Source organism: Myodes glareolus, chromosome 14 (assembly GCF_982192425.1).
Source record: "Myodes glareolus chromosome 14, mMyoGla1.1, whole genome shotgun sequence".
Taxonomy (NCBI): domain Eukaryota; kingdom Metazoa; phylum Chordata; class Mammalia; order Rodentia; family Cricetidae; genus Myodes; species Myodes glareolus.
In genome coordinates this window covers 21,883,560-21,905,216 of record NC_142039.1, presented here as the reverse complement: position 1 = coordinate 21,905,216, position 21,657 = coordinate 21,883,560, and the positions used below count along the sequence as shown (strand labels likewise).

At 44.7% G+C, this 21,657-nt stretch overlaps 1 pseudogene; it reads left to right on the top strand.

Annotated features, from left to right (window-relative positions):
- The first annotated feature begins 13,117 nt into the window (after positions 1 to 13,117).
- LOC148119768 (Nuclear RNase P) lies at positions 13,118 to 13,311 on the top strand (annotated as a pseudogene).
- Positions 13,312 to 21,657: the final 8,346 nt, after the last annotated feature.

Below are 21,657 nucleotides of genomic sequence, written 5' to 3'. Positions count from 1 at the left end.
AGAAAGAAAGAAAGAAAGAAAGAAAGAAAGAAAGAAAGAAAGAAAGAGAGAAAGAAACCCAATTCCATGACCACTTATCTGCAGTTTCACTATCTGGTGATTTCAGATGTCACCGCGTTGAACTGGCCCCACAGGGAAAATGTGACTCTGACAGCTACTTTTAAGAGTTATATTTTAACTGGGGGATAAGTAGGGGAACATATCTTTGGCAAACGTGTTTCACAAGCGATTGCTCCACACCTGGAGTGCAATTCAGACTTTCCCCACATCTGAGGGCCAGTCGTCCGGGCTCAGCTCTCAGGCAGGTCTGTAATGTCCTACCGTATAATCGGATGTTATCTGACATTTCCTTCCAAAACTCAAATCTAATGGTGGTTATGATAGGGAAAGACAAAGGGGACCCATGGAGAAAGAAGCTTATCAGTGGTTGTGTCAACAGTAGAATCCCTGTGACATCCATCTTTGAAGCTGTAGGAGCTCTTACATCGCCCTGGAGACATGGATCAGGGGTTAAGAGTGTTCGTTGCTCTTCTATAATGCCCAAGTTCAATTCCCAGCATCCACCTTAGATGGCTCAAACTGTCTTTAACTCCAGCATCAGGTAACCTAATGCCCCCTTTTCAGCTTGCATGCATTTGCAAGCATGGTGCGGGAGAATTGTCTGTATTCTGTCAATCATATTTTAATAAAACGCTGATTGGCCAGGCAGGCAGTATAGGCGGGAAAGCCAGACCGGAAGTAGGAGTGGAGTAAAGAGACTGGGAGTATTCTGGGACACAGGAAGCCCTCAGCCACTCCTGCACAGATCACTGAAGAAGCAACATGTAAGCTGTCACACTGGAAAAGGTACTGAGCCATTATGGCTAACATAGATGAGAATAATGGGTTAATATAAGTTATAAGAGTTAACAAGAAGCCTGACCCTATGGGCCAATCAGTTTATAACCTTATGGAGTCTTGTGTGTGATTTTCTTTGTTGCTTGCCGGCTGTTGGGGTACTAGGCGGGACAGAAACCCCAACAAGCCGGCCCTCATGTTACACAAGCATGTGTGCAAACATATACACATAAACACACACATACACACACATAAATATAAAGAAAAAACTTTTTTAACAGGAGCTATCACTGGCTGTAGATGCGGTGGGAAAGTCACTCAAAGTCAGCCATGTTTATTTTGGCTGATTTTTATTCACAAGTGTGCCTATGCAATTCGGGGGGGTGAAATGAACAGTTTATTACAACAATTGGTTCTAAGACAGACAGATGGATGCAAATTTACAATTATGCAAATAAATGTGAGCCCACACTGCCTACCATTTAGAAAAATCAACTTGAAAAATGTACAAAAATCTATGCCAAAAAACGAAAACTAGAAAGCTGTTTGTACTGAGAGTTAGGCAGTGTTTTCTCCTCTGCCCCCAAAACAATGTTGCAGTCTTTAAGAGTCAGCTTTACAGTTGGCAAGTTCAGTTAGGCATTATTCCTGCTGTAGAGGTGCTCTAAAGGCCCGCTCTGTGATGCAGCTCGCATAGGTGTGACTGGTTAGGTGGTGTGTACATGTGTGTGCATGCATTAGTTTTCGCACGTATACACACACAACACACACGTACGATGAACACTCACAAAGTTTAACTCAACCTCTTCCTAAGTTGCTAAGAAAAACCATCTCTCCCAGTAACTCAGGAATTGCAGTCATACTGGGCTTGAAACAGCTTTAAATATAACCCGGACATTTTAAACAGAAGTGAAACTGAGTTTAATGAACCATGAGAAGCATGCATGTTCTGGTGGTTTCTTTGGAAACTGAAACCAAAAGAGAGAGTCCTTCCCAAAAGAGCTTGTGCAGTTGTGGGACAACGGGGGGAAGCCCAGGGGCTTTCCCTGTGTGTTGTCACACACTCCAGCCATGGGACATGTGTTGGAGGGTAAGTGCTTTCAAAACTAACTCACTGAATGTTAGGGCAATGAAGAGGACATGGCGACAGTTCAGCCAGATGCAGCGGCAAATCATCATCAGCCCAGTTCTCCTGCCTACTCTGGTGTTTGCTGTAAAACTCAACCACATATGTGAATGAGCTAAGATCATTGAGTATTTCCTGTGTGCAGGTGTAGCCCTGCTACTTGTATGAGCTCTCATTTACTACTTAGACAATCTATACTGTTGTATAACATTTTCCTTCCTGCAAGAAGCTCCTTAAGCAGGAAAGCAAACAACTCAAAACAGCTTCAGGAAGTCCCTGAAACTGACCAGATTCACTAGGCCCCTCCCTTCCAGAGTAAGCAGTAAAAACTGAGAGCCAGCAGGGTGTGATGGCGCAGGCCTTTAATCCCAGCACATGGAATGCAGAGGCAGGTGAATCTCTGTGAGTTCTAGGCCAGCCTTGTCTACAGAGTTAGCTCCAGGACAGCCAGGACTGTTATACAGAGAAACACTATCTTGAAAACAAACAAAAATAAAATTAAGCTGAGAGGCTCTCTCAGATGAACCGAACTGCCACCAGACTAGCTTCCTGGAAGAAGCAAAAACCAGAAGAGCTGCCTGGAAGAATTTTAGAACAACTGAGGCACCTGGAAAGGGCAATCTACAACTTGTCCAGCTGCCTACAGAGTGTGCAGTGTGCCTCCAGTTCCTAGCTTTGTGAGCTGTCACCCACCTTGCAAGGGGCTTTGGTGATGGAGTCATTTCTGCTCCTGTAAGTATTCCCTCACCCATATTCCTGCGAGCAACCCAATAAAGCCCATTGGCTTCCCAGATTGGACTTTGGTGGTATCTGTGCTTTGGTCTATTGTGGAATCCCTATCCAGGGTGAGAAGATGTGTGTCTTGCATCTGCACAGGTAAAGTTTTGTCACACAACAGCTACCAAAAATCAAATTGATTAAAAACACAATAAACTAAGAACGCTGGTATGTGAGTAGTTTAAAAGCAGGGAGGGGAGCTCCCAATGGCTGAAACAGAGGGAAAAAAGATGAGATGTTAGAGCCTTCTTTTTTTCCCCTGGGTCCTGGAACATTGCACGGTTGGGCTAAGTTGAACTGTGGGATCTAATCTCTCCCTGGTTTATGCTGTTGTGGTGTCCGCAGTGGACACGAGTCTGATGTCTATCCTAGCTGCCAACACAGTGGGACTTTTTTTCGTTTGTCTACCCAGGGCTTGAGCTGGTCACACTTAGCTTTCATTCTGAGGACTTGACAAAAATCTCTTTCTTTCCAGATATGCCACAATCCACACCTCCTGACTGATGTTATAGCTGTGGGTGTATCCCAAGTGCTTTGGGTGTCTGGGAGAAGCACTTAGATTTCCTGTTCTGCGATCTAGGCTGAGGGCCCAATTGCACTTTGAAGACCTCCTGAGTGTGACTGACCCTGCTGAAGGGATGTTGTCTTGCATGGCGTGTTCACCCCTTGAACTGGTTACTGTTCTGTTGATACAATAAAATAGTGTGACCAAAACCACCTACAGATGAGTTTATTTTGGTTTACGGTTTAAGAGGGATAGCGTTTATGCTGGTAGACTATTTTTCTAATATGTCCCTTCATCCTTTGGAATAAATATACTTCCTTTATGAAAGACTTTTTGCATCTCCTTTGCTCCCCTCCATCCTCATGCACAACCTCCATCACCCATTTCCCCAAGCGACAATTGCATAGTGTTAATTGAGGTCTTATAAATGTTCTTTCATTAATTAATGAACTTTGCTTTTTTTTTTAAGACAAATTAGGTAGAACTATCTGAGGATAGACACATCCTCCTCCTTCTTCATATAGTCATTACCTACAACACATATGGTAATGAAGTATAAAGTAATTTATAGGTTAAAACAGAAGGGCTGTATTTTGTTTGTCTGATTGATTCTTTTGTTTTTCAAGACAGGTTTTACTGTGAAGCCCTGACTTTCCTTTAACTCACTTTGTAGACCAGACTGCTCTCAAATTCACAGAGATTTTCCTGCCTCTGGAGGGCTGGGATCAAAGGCGTGTGAACTGTAGATTTAAACAAGGCAGAACATATCAAAGTGTAACAGTTCAGGTCTGACATGCGGCGAAATGAAGCACGCTTTCCAGAGCTGTGTGTTAGGGAGGCAGCCATTAGCAGGCTTCTCTCTCATCCATCTGAGACTCAGAACTCAGCAGGAGGCTAAAGACACTGTGACGAAATGAACCATCTATCTGAACGACAATAGTTTTAACATTGATGATTTATGACTCTTTGCAGGAACTACTGGCCTTAAGCCAGGGGTTCCCACAGTAACTGCCAAAGTTGTCACTTACAGTTCCCAACCACATCTTCCAAGCTTGCCCCACTGTGAAGACGGTGTTTCTGGTACCCTGGCTACTAGGGCTTATATGAGGTAGCTGGAAGATTGTTCATGTGAAGATTGGGGCTGGCTTTGGAACCAGCCAGGGCCTGCCCAGGCTAAACTGACCCCCCTCAGATAGTTTGCTTCCAAACCTTCCTTCTCATGTCTCTTGCCCATCCCAGTTTCCTGTCAAGTATCTGTTTCTTCATGCCGTTTTTTTTTTTTTTTCTAGATGTGGCTTGGCAACCATTCAACTCTCAAGTTCCTTTCTTTGAAAATATATGTATTTGAGAATATCACTTCAGTATTGCAGATGTAAAGAATGTGCCTGGATTCCCCAGGAACTGGAGTTGCAGACAGTCATGTCTGCCATGTCAAATAAGTTCTGGGAATTGAACCCGGGGTCTGCTAGAAGAGTAGCAATGAGACGTCTCATTTTAAATTCTGGCTTCTGGACACTGCCTTCAGGTGGAGAAATCAATCTTCAGAAGATATCCGTCTTTTAGAAGGAATGGAGCAAACAGTAGAAGGTTTGGGTAGCTCTTGAAATTTCCTCTTGAAGTCAACTTTCTTTGCAAACTACAGATGTGTGGTGGGAGAAACCCTGGCGTGCGTCCAGCGTTAGCACAGGCCGGATCTCCACAGGCGTGAAAATAGAAAGGATGTGAAGGGCTAAAGACCGAAACTTTATTAAACAACCACAGAAAGATAGTTCCCAACCCAGAGAGCCTCACCCTCCTGGGGTTCTTTAAATCTCCTTCTCCCAAGAAACCAAAAACTGTCCTAAGAGCTTTAGAATTATTAGCATATAAATCTAAAAGACACTCTTACCAGAATTAGTGCTGCTCTTCTAGACTGGAGAATATTCTTAATTCCCACAGTCATATCCACTCAAGAGAAAAAGAATACATTTTAGGGGAATATGGCTTCTTGTAGCAAGAGACCCCATGTTCTACTCACTATAGTTGAAAGTAGTCTTCCAGTGATACTGATAACATTTTTACAATTCAAGATAGAATTTCAAGGAGTCCAGGCTGGCCACAAACTCACTGTGTATTGGAGGATAACCCTGAACTTCTGAACCAGCTGCAAGCATCTCTGTATTGGTGGGATTGCACAGTCCTGGGGATGAAACCCTGAGTTTTGTGTATATTGGTCAAGCCCTCGCAACCATTTTTTATAGGTGCTATTTAAGACCATTGAGATCTACCATTTAAAACTGGTTTTATGGCCACTTCTCTTTATTAAGGGTCTATTTTTCCTTAATGCTCACACCATGCTGATATAATAAAGAGAATTCAGAAAAATGGATAATGAAATTTCTCTATTATTTTACCCACTTTAGGGTATTTTATCATAGCAATTAAGACAAGCTGACATCCAAAAAAAAAAAGACTGAATCATTAGCCCTATCCCAGAACCTCTGTCTCTTCCCCTCACTCAGGACTGGAAAGGATTGCTGTTTTATCATGTGATTGCAACTCATGGGGTGTCTTCATTCACTTCACCCTCCCACACATCCCCTGACGGCACTGGGTCAAGAGCTAACTCCAATTGGGCCAGTTAGGTTCCCTTTTCCAAGAATTCGCTGTTGAACTGTTGCTTTTGACTTCATATTGTGTGGTGCCGGAACGTAGAACCCTCACAAGGGAGATAAGTATCCTTATAAGGAGAAGCAGGACAGACTGGGGAGGTGGCTTTGTGTATCACCACGTGGCTGTGGCTTACCATGTCAAGTTCCATCTGGCATCTGGCATCCAGCATCTGTCCCACCTGGACTACATGGCTTTTCCTTGACTCTGCCTTCTCTCTCTCTCTCTCTCTCTCTCTCTCTCTCTCTCTCTCTCTCTCTCTCTCTATGTATATGTATCTTACAGCAGCCTGGTTATATTCTGTTAAGCCCATTGTCCGAAAGCAGCTTCTTTATTTATTAACCAATAAAAGCAACACATATATAGAAGGACCTCCCACATCACTTTAACTGTTTTGTTCATTTATCATGTTTCGGATGTAGGCACTGAAGTCCCCCCTCCCCCGTTTCACTATGGCCATAGTCCTAGAAGATATCAGGACTTATACCAGCCCTTTGCTTCATTTTAAGTGGTTGTTAATTGGTTTAGTGTGAATTTCTTCAAATAAATTGAAATATTATAAGTTGTTGTTGCACAAGACTCTGTCTAGTCAAAATCTTCTCTTACAGAAAATGTAGAAATATTAGCTTCTTCAGTAAACTACTGAGTAGGGTTATACTCTCCTCTCTCCATTGTCTAGCTCTGATCACACTCCCTGCAGACCTGACATACTGGCTTATTTCTGCTTCACTAATTATCTGCTTTACTTTCCTACATGCATCCCATGGTTTGCTTTAGCATGTGCTGTATGTATATTTGGGCATGTGTGTGAGTATATATGTCTCTGAAGATACATGTGCTTGTACATGGCAGAGGCAAAGATCAACCTCCAGGGTCACCCCTTGGGAGCTAGCTATCTTGATTTTTGTGGTTTTGCTGGTTTTCAAATGAGAGGGGTTCTCTCACTGACATGTGGGGTTCTCCAATCAGGCAAGGCTGACTAGCCATCAAACCTCAGATCTCATCTTGTTTTCACCACCCCAGGATTATTAGCACCATGCTGGACATTTCTTTAATTATAAGTTCTGAAGATCAAACTCAGATCTTCACGATTGCATGGCAAGCCCTCCCACACACGCTTTTCATGGGCTTTTATGTGTTATTCCCCTCTGTATGCTGTGAATACCATTGGTTAATAAAGAAACTGGCTTGGCCTGGTAGGGTAGAGTAGAGCTAGGCAGGGGGCGGAGGAATGGGACAGCACAGGGACACTAAAGTGAATGCTGAGAGAAAGAAGGGTAGAGTCAAGAGAAGCCATGGAGCCACTGGAGGCAAACATGCCACTGGAACCTTGCAGGTAGGACACGAGCCTTGTGGTAAAATAAAAAATAATGGAAATGGGTTAAATTAAGATATAAAAGCTAGTCAATAAGAAGTTAGAGCTAATAGGTCAAGCAGTGATTTTAACACAGTTTCTGTGTGGTTATTAAGGTAGTCTGGGAAGCCAGGAACAAAAAGTGGCCTCCTACCACAGGCTTTCTCTTTGTAGTATGAACTCTGCTAGTGCATAAACAGCATGGGTGCTCAAAGCAAATCATGGTCCCACGGATATGACACCAGCTGCTACTCCTCCCATGGGATCAGATGCTGCCCCGAATCCTCAGCTCACCAGGTCTGCAATGATTGTGGGTCCTGGCTGCGCCGACTGTGCTCTGACCACAGCAGCACTATTGTCTTCCACTCATAGCGGGGAAATCAGGTCATTCCTTTTATATTATTACAGTGCACAAAGCATAACTTCCTGTTAAACTTTTACTACTTCATATTCAAAATAGGATGCCATCAGTGGCCTTTCCTCCTACTATCTGAAGCTAGAATCTGTGCGGGGAATGACACTTCCTCTCCACAACAACCTCTGAAGGCAGAATGACTTTGGCACTGTGGGCTAATTACTTCAAGTGGACTAATTCCTGAAAAACACACACTTCCTGCATATATGTAGATTCATACACGTGCACACGAGTATCTGACCAACCCCTAAAAGTTGGGTAAGATGTCTGAATTCTTGTAAAATACAAGAATGGAAAAGGAAAAGCAAAACAAAACAAAAGATATCTAAACATCACCTCATCAGGTTTACTCTTTCTCCTAGCTAAGTGCCCGTAGCTAGTTAGTTGCCTGCCCACTCAAGAATGAAAGGAAAGGGGGGCAGAAAGGATGAGAAAGGGAAAAGAGAGAAGAGGAGGGAAAGGGGAGAAGAGGGGAGGGAAGGAGGAAGAAGGGAGAGGTGGCAAGAAGAAGGAAGGAGGAGAAAAACACTAGGAAGCTCACACAGCCTTTCTTGCTGGCTCCTTTCCCTCCATCAGCTCTTTCTTCCTTCTGGACTGGAAGCTTCTCTCTTGTCTTCTGGACAGTTGTTTTCCCTTCTTTCTTAAAGCCCAAAGCAATCCCGTTCCTATTACTAGGATATGAAACTGAGAGGTGATGTTAAGGACCTGGGGAGAATGCTTAGTGGGCAACGCATTTTCCTTGCAAGCTCCAGGCCCGGAGTTCAGATCCTTAGCACTCATGTAATAGCCGAGTACAGTAGCAGATGCTTGCAGTCCCTGCACTGGGAGGCAGAGACAGGAGGATCTCAGGGACTTGCTGGGCAGCCAGTCTAGCTGACTTGTCAGGTTCAGTGACTTAACCTGTTTAAAGAAATAAGGTAGAGAGTGCTTAAGGAAGACACTTGGTATTGACTTCTGACCTCCTCAAGGGTGTCTACACCCCACTCATAATACAACACACACAAATATTATATATGCACAAATATATATATATATATATATATATATTACACACATATTATCCACAACACACACACATACACACACACACACACACACACACACACACACACACATATATATATATATAGTGATTTTAATTCATTAGACACAAGGAACACTATGGTAAGAGAGAAGCTGATCTTTTTCTCCCATGAATATTCAGGGTTAAAAAGCAGTTAATGCCAGAGCAGGAAGGTCAGCCTTTGGACTCACTCAGCCTAGCGTCCCCTGCCTGACATGACTCTACTCAGTCTTGTCTCTGCAACGTCACCCTGGCTTCAGTGACACCAGTTACACAATGTGGGGAACTTTATCATAGTGTCTAAACACACTGCAGCCGTGGCTGCCAACCAGGGCTGCTTTTGTACCATCAGATATAATATCAAGGGACTCTTGGCTGTCAACACTCAGCAGGTATGTGACTGACGTTCAGTGGGCAGAGATCCAGGGTGCTACTCAACACCCTCCCAGGGCACAGGACAGCCTCCTCCGTAGAGACCCATCCAGACTCAAACGCCACTGGTGCCAAGATGGAGCAACACAATCACACTTGACCCTCACCATGTGCTCTGGTAAATCCAGAACCAGCTCTGTTCCCGAGATTCACAAATCTGGGAGAAGTTCTAAGAACCTGGGGCAGGTGGAGAAACTTTGAAAATGTTCGGGTGCTTGTATCAACCCGTCCATCCTTGAAAGATATCACTGGAAGATGTCACTATTCGCAGAACTGGTTTTTGAAGAAACCTGCATTAGAAAGTGCACTGGAAAGATCTGAGCACTGGAGTGGGTACAGCTATGTGAGAACTCCACACCTGGATGTCTACTTGCTCTCCTGTTACCTTCCCAGCCCCCAACACAAACCCTGGGGACAAGGACACCCTGTTGCAGCTCCATTAGCTTCTCCTTGACTACCTCCCCATCTGCTTCCTGACAGCCATGCATCCCCCTCTGTATTACCTACAGTTCCCCATATTGGACCTTACTTTTGACCGTTTCTTTTATTCACATACTCGGTTTTTCAGTTCCTGTTTCTCTATTTATAATGACCTCTAATCCTTTGTTTAAAGTTCATTTCATACCATGCATGCCATGACAATAAGTCTGCAGGCTTGCTCTCACTAGCAGAGACAGAGAGAGAGAGAGAGAGAGAGAGAGAGAGAGAGAGAGAGAGAGAGAGAGAGAGAATATTGCTTTTTATTTACATGATTGTGTATATATCCACATAAACATATTCCATGTGAATGCAGGTGTTCTTGGAGGCATAGAAGGGTGTCACAGCTTCTGAGTTCAGAGTTATGGGAGTTGTAAGCCACCAGACATGGGTACAGGAACTGCATTACGATCCAATGTGAGAGCAGCAGGTGCTCTTAGCTGCTGAGCCATCTCTCCAGCCTCTGGTGCTGACTGTGCTTTTAAAGATTAGTAGTCTCTGCTTCATGCCATTCTGGCTCTGGCTCGACCGCTCAGGACACCGGAGTGGAGCGCATCCAGCACCTGTATCCTGTATTTTCTGTACACGCTGACTAACAGAACACTCCTGGAAGGATCCTGAAGAATCTTTGAAAAAGCAATCTCTGAAGAACTGTATGTGAGTGTTCTTTACACACTTTACACACGGGAAGCACCTAACAAATCCTGGTGAACTCCGCGTGTTACCCGAACTGCGCGTGCCAGGGAAACCTATCACCACCTGTTCTAAGTGGCTCGCATATTTCTCCAGGCAGCAGTTTCTAGTTTCTAGTTTCCACGGGACTGCCGTTGTCCAGAGAGCTGTTTCTCCCTCCCCATGCCCCCAAGACACTGTTAGTTTCTGACAGACACAAATCTTACTTTTCCATGTCATTCTTCCGATGTCATCAAAGCCTTTAGTTATGTTTTTTCCCTTTCGCTATTATTTCTCCCTTGGGAACACAGAGCTAAAAATTAAGCAAGAAGAGATTTATCTCTCCTTTTGTGTGCGCTAAAATATACAGACAAGACCAGTTTCTGAGAGTTGAAAGGCTTCTGAGCTCAGAGAGGAACGGATGTCAGTACGCTGCTCTAACTGTGGCCACTGTGACTCAGAGCGTGATAGCGTACAAAACCACACTTCTCTACTGGGCCTGTGCTTCCGATGGACAAATCTCCCTGAGCAGAAAACACAGCCACAAACGTCACAAGGAGCCAGTAAACACTGGACACTTGGTCATTCAGAAGCTGACACATCTCTGCTCTTTGATCACAGCCCTCAATAGCAGTCACATTCTCATTCATTGGGGAGGGTGGACTTGATCTTACAAATGTCTTTGTTCGAGGGCTTTGGTGTGTTTTCACAGCACATCCAATTCATACTGCATGTGGATGTCTTTCGCAACTCAAAACCAGAAATGATAAGAACATTATAATGAGATGGGATATATACATAAGCACATACATACATACATAGGTATATTCTCGGGAAAGCATGTTCTTCTGCAATTAGGCACACAGAGAGAAGAAGTGATCCTTATAATCCTAGAAAGTGGGGAAGTACAATCTGAATTTCCCAGCAAGCATCCTCGTCCTACAAAGAATGAGATTACAACACTGCCCTTTACTAGATGCCCAGGCTGCCAGAAGCCACACCATCATAGCTTCATATTCTTGCCTGGAGGCATGACTTGAACAAGGAATCTGTTGTCAGGCGTGACAAGGAGGACCCACCCTGAGGACAGCTGAAAAGCAAGGGTGGAGGGCTTTTTTTTTTAATCATCTTCACGATAAAATTAGGTGAAAACGATCTCTGATTACTCAACATACCATTAAATGACTGGGGGCATTCTGTTCATTAAAAACTTATACTTAAAAACTTATACTTAAAAACTCATACTTGGCTGAGTTTTTTGTTTGTTTGTTTAGGGTTATATTGTCAGATGCTGGGAAAAGTTACCAATAATGAAGAGGACGAAAGAATATCCAGGTGGCAAAAGTCCTGAGGAAGCTAAAAACCAAACCCAGGGAACTTTTGTCAGCAAGAATGCCAACAATGCTCTACGTGTGTGGTGTGTGTGTGTGCACAGGTCTGTGTGCTTGTGGGTGCAGGTTAGCATATATGCATGTACTTGTGGGGGCCAGAAGTCAATATTCTGCATGTTTGGTGTGTGTGCACACATGTCTGTGTGCTTGTGTGTTGGGAGCCACCTGGAGGCACAGGTGGTCCTGCAGTTTGGAGGTAGCCACGTGGGGCTGAGCAACCCCTGCCTGCACCCTTGCCTGCACATGCTCAGACCAGCAGAATGGCATTAACCAATCAGGACAGCGTTCAAGCTGCTCCACCGTTTAAAAGCAGCTGCCTCGGGGCCCAACGTTCTCTCTCTAAGCTTTCTCTCGTCCCTGCTCTATCTTCCCTTCCCCCAATTTTCCTCAAGGGAATGCTCCAAATAAAGATGTGACCAGAGAAGGAATTCTCGTTTTTGGTGGGGTTCATTCCTGCTGGACAGGATGGCGCCCCGCAACTGGTGCTCGAAACTCCGGGACGCTGAGGGACCCTGACAACTACGCCGGGGGACCCTGAGAAAGCCCGGGAGAAAAAGCCAAGATCAGACACCAGCACAGAGAGCCTTGAATTTCAGAACTCTGAGAACATGGAGCGGTGAGTGACGTCGGTTGAAATCCCCAGAAAGGGGAGGAAAAGAAATGTAAAAAGGAATTTCAAAGGATAGGCCTAAAATAGAAAAGAAAATACAAAAAAAAAATCAAAGTTAAGGTATCTGAAAGAAGGTACAGAAAGCAACGGGGAAGAAAAATCCCTTAAGTTCAGTGCAGGAGGAATGTAAACAGCAGCAAAAAAGGCGAGGTAACTAAGGCGGGACTTTGAGGACGATGGGGTACGGGAGACCGCGGCTTCCGCTCCCTCTCCGTCCACCTGCGTACTCGCTGTTAGAGACTGGAGGCAACAGTCTCGTAGGGAGGCGAGCTTGATCACTGCCTTCCCTGTTCTTAAAGAGCCACAGAGTTTCTGAGGTGATTTTCGCCTAATTTTGTTAAGAGAGCTCAGTCTCTGGCTCTCACGTACAAAAAACTTTAATTTTTGACTGAGAAAGACAAGCTGCTTGATCGTGCTGAGAGTGCTGGCGGCAGCCGGCCCGCCTTTGAGCGGTAATGCCTGATTAGAAACACGGAAGTGGGCCAGGCACGGTGGTGCACACCTGTGATCCCAGCTACTCAGGAGGGAGACGCAACCAGTTGCTGGCGGGGAGTTTGCTGGAGGCCTACGAACAGCCAGGTCCGACGGGCGGGCTAAAGTCCGTGTGACATCAGAGGCTAGATGTCCCGGCCTTCTGGCGGGGCTATGGTTTTTGGAGGACTTTTTCAGCACCTGAGCGGACTCGCCTGACTGAGGCGGAAGCTGCGTGGTGAGCAGCGGCGCCATAGAAGGCAAAGAGGAGCTGAATCGGCTCTGCGGAAAAACTGTGTTTCCATAGCAACATGGGCGGGCGGAGATGAGTTCCCAGAGAACGGGGCTCCGCGCGCGGGCAGACCGGGCCCTCCACGGGTGGGCGGATGCCCCCCCTCGCCGGAGCTTGAAAAAGACTCACAGCCGGCGGTGCGAATTCAATGCCTGAGGTGAGGCTGAGGTACAGTTCGCAGGTACGGGATAAACGGCGAGCTGCGAGCTGCGCACGGCCCGGGGCGGAGCCATGCCTTTGGGCCATGCGGAGCGCGCCACAGTGGGCCGCGCCTCGGGGCGGGGCCATGCCTTTGGGCCATGCAGAGCGCGCCACAATGGGCCTCAGAGGCGGGGCAGCCGCCGCCCTCCGCTGCCGCCGCCCTCCGCTGCTGCCGCCCTCAGCCAAGGTCGCCAAGAATTCAGTCAGATAAAAACATTTGTCGCCAAAAATTCAGTCAGATAAAAACATTTATCCCCTAAACAACGTCCCTTCGTCAGCAGGAAGTAGCCAGATCGATGCTACGCCCATTCTCCCTTAAAGAACTGGTCGTGATTATCATAATAAAGGCGTGTTTACCTGGTTACCGTATCCTAGGTAACAAAGAAAGGCGGACCTTTTGCCTGAGGCACCTGGTGAGATAAACAATGCTACCTAGAGGTTTTTCCATCTGAATAGGGGAGCTGGAGAGATGGCTCAGAGGTTAAGAGCACTGACTGCTCTTCCAAAGGTCCTGAGTTCAATTCCCAATGACAACTGCTTTGGTTTTTAAACAATAGAGGGGGACTACACTACCAGTGACAGCTTCCCCCAGAGAAAGGATTTCTCTTGCATTCTTTACACTTAATTTTTAATTCAAAATTTTGCTGGTACAGGCAAACAAGATTTGCTTTTTGAAGCAGAGACCTACAGGTCTCTAAGTTCAAAACCAGCCTACTTCCAGTACTGATTGTGCTGAATTTTTACACTGAGAGTTTTTAGTACTCTTAAATGTTAATTTGGGAGGAGAGTTTTGTTTATGTTTTTCTAGGAATGCTGACATACATCTGGATGCCAGCGAGACCGACCAGAGAGATAAAGAAGATGACCCAGTGGATGCTGAGTGTCCTGCTGTAAAAGATTCGTGCGGAGACAGCAGAGATGACCTTCTGGGCGGTGTCAAGAGCAGCTGTTTCACACCATCGACTTGAGCAACACCCTGTGCAACCTCTTATCTCTTAACAATTTTCTGACTGACTCTATTCTGCCTTTCTCCCTCCTTGGAGATGGGTGGGAGCAGAGATATCCTTGGCATGCTGCGTCTAGGTGGGGACCAGATTGGAAAATAGTTTTGCCTTATTGCTCTTAAAGACAATAATTAGGGGGAGATGTTGGGAGCCACCTGGAGGCACAGGTGGTCCTGCAGTTTGGAGGTAGCCACGTGGGGCTGAGCAACCCCTGCCTGCACCCTTGCCTGCACATGCTCAGACCAGCAGAATGGCATTAACCAATCAGGACAGCGTTCAAGCTGCTCCACCGTTTAAAAGCAGCTGCCTCGGGGCCCAACGTTCTCTCTCTAAGCTTTCTCTCGTCCCTGCTCTATCTTCCCTTCCCCCAATTTTCCTCAAGGGAATGCTCCAAATAAAGATGTGACCAGAGAAGGAATTCTCGTTTTTGGTGGGGTTCATTCCTGCTGGACAGGATGGCGCCCCGCACTTGTGGGTGCAGGTTAGCATATATGCATGTACTTGAGGGGGTCAGAAGTCAAGGCTGAGTGTCTTCCTCAAGAGTTCTCCACCTTGTTTTCTGAGATAAGGTCTCTCACTGACCTGGAGCTCATGACTCTGGGCAGGGAGCCCCAGGGGTTCCCTGATTCCAACTCCCCCACACTGAAATTACAGGCATGTATTACAACACCTGCGCGTGCATGTGCGCGCGCGCGCGTGTGTGTGTGTGTGTGTTTGTGTGTGTGTGTGTGTGACTGCTGATCAAAACTTAAGCGAGCCATCTCCCCAGACTGGCAATGCTTTGTTCAGATTTAGAATTCTCGCAGAAGTGAGTCAATTGCCTTTACGGTGGGGAGGTGGCTACTCCCTCGGTATGGTAAGTGGGATAACGGGGCCTGTTTGATTCTTGACTTCTGCTTGGAAGGAGCCACAGAGAGGGCAAAATTCCCCCTCTGCCGCTTATTAATTTTCTGCAGAAATAACATCAATGAAGAGTCACATTTTTTTTTCTGTTTCAGACGTGAATTGTCAATTATTTTCTGCATCACCTTTTTGTGCCTTTTAAAAGATTTTGCATACCCTTGCATGGCATTTAATTTTAAATGCTCTTCGATGGTATTTAGAATAAATGCAGATTCTTCAGCGTTCACAGAACACTTAGTGAGACCCAGAGGTGTGAGTACAGGCGGTATCTCTATTTACCAAATGTGTTTCCTTTCTATTTCCATGGTTTTTATTTTCCCTACACTTCACTTGCAATAACATCATCTCTTATCTATCTGGGGATAAAAAATGATTACCTTTTTGTTCAGAACCCACTAAACTAATACAGTTTTTCAGTTTGTTGCTAAGCAACTGAGCTGGGTTACCTAGAAGCAGCCAATTCCACTCAGTTCCTTGTTCCCCTTTTGATAATTGCCCATAGAGAGTTTCCCTGGGATGGAAGAGGTGCTATAATCAGGAGACTTGCAGAACAGCAACAATTGACTGTCCAGAGTTGTTAAAACAATACTTTCATATTAAATTCTGGTATATTCATAGAGTGGGACATGGAAGCAACGACAAAACCCGAACATGCTAGAATGAAGCCAGAAACATGCAAGGCATAGTGACTTATTCCTGTAATTTCATCCTTCCAGAGGCTGAGGCAGGAGGACTGCCATGAGTTGGAGGTCAATGAGGGCTACTGAGTGAGTTTTAGGCCATCTTCGACTGCAGAGCAAGAAGCCAGTGAAGAAAAAGTGAAGACTGTATGTGTGTTAGTTACATTTCTGTTGCTGTGATTAAGCTACCACACCAAAAACAATTTACAGAAGAAAACATTTATCTGGGCTTCCAGAGAAATCAAAGTCCATCAAGGCTGAGAGGCACGGCAGTATGTGGCAGGCATTGTAGCCAGAGCAGAAAATTGAGAGATCACATCTTGAACTACAAAGGCAATGCATCAGGAGTGACCCAAAAGAGGGGTGAGGTGATGAACTCTCAAACCCCACCCACCCAGTGACACAATTCCTCCAGCAAGCTCTGCCTCCTAAAGGTTCCACAACCTCCCCTAACAGCTCCAACGACTGGGGACCAAGTGTTCAAATACCTCAACGATAGAAGACGTTTTTCATTCAAACCACCTTGATGTGTCTCATTTTGTTATAAAACTCCAGAAAAGACAAGTCTAGGGCTAGGGAGATATTTGTTGTGATCCAGCTGCTCTCACTCCCCCAGACCGGCAAGGGAACTTCCCCTTGTGGTCTGTAATTGACAGGGATGTTTGTGCTCTTTCTGGCCGGTGGGTCTCCACAGAAGGAGTAGAGGTACAAAACGTTGTTGTGCAAAATGAAGATTGCTGTTCTTCCACCTGAAAAGAAGCCTCTGTATCTCAATTCCGGCACCCCCCACCCCCCCACTCCCCCACCCCCCCACCCCCGCCAGTCTTGACTATCCAGACCGTGCTGGCCGCACATGCTTGGGAGCAGTTGTTGCTCTGGAAGACCAGGCTTTGGGTTCCAGCATTCACACAGTTGTTTACACATGTCTGTAACTCGAGTGGTCTCTGAGGGTACCACACGTGCACATGGCGCACATTCATACATGCAAGCAAAGCATTCATACACATGATATAAAATGTTTTTATTTTAATTTCAAATATAATTAATGTAAGGAAGCAGAGCATAGGCAGCGTTGTTTGGGAGTGCAGGTAGAAAAAGTCTGAGAGAGGGATGATGGGAACTCTCATTGTTGATATCTTGATAGTATAAAAGTTGTTATACAAAATGCCATTTTTATTGTAAAAGAGTTACATTTCAACCAAGAAACCAAAGTGTTCACCGTACCTCATATTCTATTAAATTTTGACTTAGTAATATCATTCTCAGGGCAAGAAATATGTCTTTTTTTTCTATTGAGGACTAATTTTTTAAAAACAGGTGAAATTCATGTCACATAGAGAGATGTGATTTATTTCTAAGAGAGAGTTTGGTTTGTTTATTTGTTGAAGATGCTTACTTGAGAAGTGTCATAATTAATATTTCTCACTTGGTTGCTTTTTCCTCTCACTTTAATTTTTATTAAGGTTATGCATCCAAACAATTAGAGATGAGAATTTTCAACCTTTCCAGCTGCCTCTTCTGGAAGGAAATCACACCCATTTGCAGAAAGAGGATAACTCCGCTTCATCTTGGCTTTTCAGGCTTTGTTTCACCGACTTCTTAGCTGTAAATTCCCCTCCCCCTCCCCATCTTCAGCTGTTCTCCCCAGTGTGGCTGTGTCACGGTTTAGTTTAGATTTGGCATATACCTCACTACAGTCACACCCATACCGTTCATCACCGAGAAAATAGCACAATGTGATGCGTTCTCTTTTCCGGCAGGATTTCTGGTTTTGCAGAAGTTATTAGGTGCTCAGAGTTGGTGTTTCTTGCTTGTTTGCTCGGTTTATTCCAGCCTTGTCTTGTGTTTTTCACAACTGGCGACTTTGGGTTCCTTTCATCTTGAGGCACTAACATGCCTGGTCCCAGGACCACAAGCTTTCTGTGATTCCTAAAAGAACAAGTGAAAGGTTTTGATTTCTAGAAGCAGAGCAATGCTAAGGCAATAACTAACATATCAGAAATGCCCAACAAGAGAAGGGTGAGTTTAAAAATTTGTTTGGAATTCCAAAGAGATGACTCCATGGCTAAGAATGTTTGCTGCCCTTCAGAAGACCAGAGTTCAGTTCCCAGCACCCAGGTCAGTTGTAACCAACTCCAGCTAGAGGGGATCCAGTGCTTCTGACTTCTGGTGGTACCTGAAGCAATCTCTCTCTCTCTCTCTCTCTCTCTCTCTCTCTCTCTCTCTCTCTGTCTCTCATACACATGCACACAGAGACAGAGAGAGAAAGAGAGAAAAAAAATTTTTTTTTTTAAAAAGCTAATTTGCACGTCAGACTCATTACTGCTAAGCACAACAAACCTTCAAAGTCCCCTTTTACCACCATTTAGCAATGGCGAAACGGAGGCTTAAGAGGTGACATGATTTTCCCAAAGCTAGAAATGTAACTGTAGGAACTAGTGATGCGCCTGGACAGTAAAACACCTGCCCAAGTTTGTACAAGGCCCTAGGGTGGGTTCCCAGTTCAGCATAAAAATATTAATTCTAAAGCCAGCAATTATGAGCCTGGACCATGTTGCAAGAGATGCAAGCCACAGGCATCCCTTGCAGACTTTCTCTTCCAGGATTATGTGTTTTGGTGTCTTGAGATGATTTACCCTCAACAGATGTCTTTTCACTGCTAGCTTCCTGGGAAGCAAGAATGCTGATGCTTACAGACTGGGGCTTAGCATTTTAGCTAGGAAAAGCAGGTGGATACTTAGGAAACCAAGGAGCCATGACATCATCTTGCGTTTCCAGGGCAGTGGGTTAAAAAGGCAAGTGGCCCATGACCTCTCAAACCTAGTAGCAGGATATTATCGGAAGTGTGTGTCCTTGACCTGTGAAACCCTGCAAAACACCTTCTAAATTTAAGTATTTTGAAACTGAAGAGGAACAGGAAACTTAAACTTAAACCAATCCCAGGAGGATTTTCAAGACAACAAAGAAAACTGAACAAGCCCCATTTCTGAAATTTCCACTATAAATACAATAATAAATAGCAACTTGTAACATTTTAAGAATGTTTGAAATTCTTGTATTCCACCTCTAACTCAGTAGAAGAGGCTAACCATCAAAGGGTTGTTTTACAATCGGTCTACTCAGGAAGCAAGATGAAAATTGGAGAATGCACAGGAGTGTTGGCGATCACACATCACCATTTCTGAAGCAATTAGGCTTCCTCGTGCTGTGCCAGCCAGCCAACCATCTGAGCAATGGTTTGGAAGAAAATTCCCGTTTTGAGAAAACTCGGGAAACAAACTAACAAACAAAAAAACAGAGAGAGAGAGAGAGAGAGAGAGAGAGAGAGAGAGAGAGAGAGAGAAAGAGGGAGCCATCTTTTTCATACTTGGCCATATCACCAAGGAGAAGGGTGAAATTCAAACAAAAACAAAGCTCAGGCTGATGAGCGTTTTCACTGCAGAATTTCTATGAAGTAGGGAGAATCGCACATTGCTTCTGCTCCATGCTCCCTGTTTTTACACACGGTGGGCTGCAGGAAGGGAGGACTTATGGTAGAATTTGATTATCCAACTTTCTGTACCAGATTGCCCTGTTAGGAAATGTGTCCTTTGGATGTGTAAAGACTTAACAGCGTCACAAAGACCGAGGAAGATGTCTCCGTGTCTGTGTAGAGTGAGCCCTAACGTCATCTGGAGCTTTGCAAAGAGTAGATGAGTTTGACAAAGCTCAGAACTTAAACAGAAAATTTCTGCTGCGTTGTGGTGGTGCACACCTTTAATCCCAGCACTCGGGAGGCAGAGGCAGGCAGGTCTCTATGAGTTCGAGGTCAGCCTGGTCTACAAGAGCTAGTTCCAGGACAGGCTCCAAAGTACAGAGAAACCCTGAATCAAAACAAAACAAAACAAAAACAAAAACAGAAAAAAACAAAGCAAAACAAACAAAAAAACAAAAACAGAAGAAAAAAAGAAGGAAAATTTCTGAGGATGGTGGACCTTCTCATAACCTTCCACAAATAGAGGCAGCCATTTTGAAGTCAAAGTTTGGCAATAAAGACCTTGACCTGTGGGCACAACAACCCCCTTCTGTGTGACATTTCAACTGTATTTTAGTAAACAAAATGACTCCACTGATCAACCTTATAGACCAGGCAGTGGTGACACACACCTTTAATCCCAGTAGCCATGGTAGTTTGCCACAGAAACTGGGCAGTACACGCCTTTAATCTCAGCCCAAGAGAGGATTATAAAACGGGAGGAGACAGCTCTCAGTCTCAGTCTCATTCTGAGGATTCCTAGAAGCAGGATCACTGTTTTGGACCGAGGTAGAGGTAAGAGCCAGTGACTGGCTATTTTGATTTCCTGACCTTCAAGTTGAACCCCAATTTCTGTCTCTGGGTTTTTATTAATTATGCCTCATTCTTCCCTATGTCTTAGTGCTTTATTGGTTTTCTTTCTTATAATTATAGAAGATAACCAGAAACTCATAGTACACAGATTTCCGAAAGTCCGGTCCATTTCCATATGTGTGGGTTCTACGGCAGGAGCTCTGAGGTGGCTACATTTTCATTTGGGGAGGGCTCAGGCTGACAGACTGCTTCATGAAAATGTCTGAGCTGAACCGATTCAGAGCCCCACACCGGCTCTTCTTGTCCGTCTTGTGCCCCTCATTTTCCCTTTCATATTCTTTTTTCTTACTTATGTATAGGCTATTATTGTGTGGAATAATAAGGCCCTGCCAAATAATTATTTCCAATTATTCTCATGAGGACTTAAAATTGTATAGAAAGACCCGAACAATTCATCCCATGCCGAAAGACGTAACTTTAGGGAAGCTGTAGGTGGGGAAGTATCAGCAACTCTATTTTGCCTAAAGTTGGAATTTTTTTTAAAGATTTATTTATTTATTAAGTATACAATAGTTTGCCAGCCTGTGGGCCAGAAGAGGGAACCAGATCTCATTACAGATGGTTGTGAGCCACTATGTGGTTGCTGGTAATTGAACTCAGGACCTTTGGAAGAGCAAGCATTGCTCTTAACCTCTGAGCCATCTCTCCAGCCCAGAATTTTTAAATTTTCAAAATATTCGTTGTGTGTATGCATTGTATGCAGTGCTATGTTATAGAAGCACATTTTCAGCAAGTATGTCTTTTGTGTGTGTAGGAACAGTTCATCTTATCTCCTGATGTCTTCTTTCTGAGAGGTCATTGATCTCCTAGCTCTAGGGACAACAGAATTTGGCTGAACTGTGCCACCCGTCAGGTTTCCTGGTTTGCAGATTACAGAGGGAAGACTGGGACTTTTCCCAGACTCCGTGATAGAAAGACAAGGGAGAGGGGCTGAAGAGATGGCTCAGCCTCTTCCTGAGGACTTGGGTTCAATCCCAGCCCCTGCATGGCAGCTCACACCTGTTTGTAACTCCAGCTCCAGGGGATCTTGCATCCTCACACAGACGCACATGCAGGCAAAGCACCAGTGCACATAAAATAAAAATAATGATTTTTTTTTAAAAAAAAGAAAGACAAGGGAGAAAATAAAAGATGACCAGCTACCCAATATCCATTCATCCTTTTATGTATGTGTGTGTGCACGCACGTGTGCGTGTATGTGCATTTAAGTGTACAAATGTGTTTTGTTCGTGTATATTCAAGTGCATTTGAGTGAATAAAGGCAGAAGTTAAGGTTGGGTATCTTCCTATATTGCTCTACCTTTGTTCCCCCTGTTTTATGATGTGTTACCTCTTATAGCCTATGGTAGCC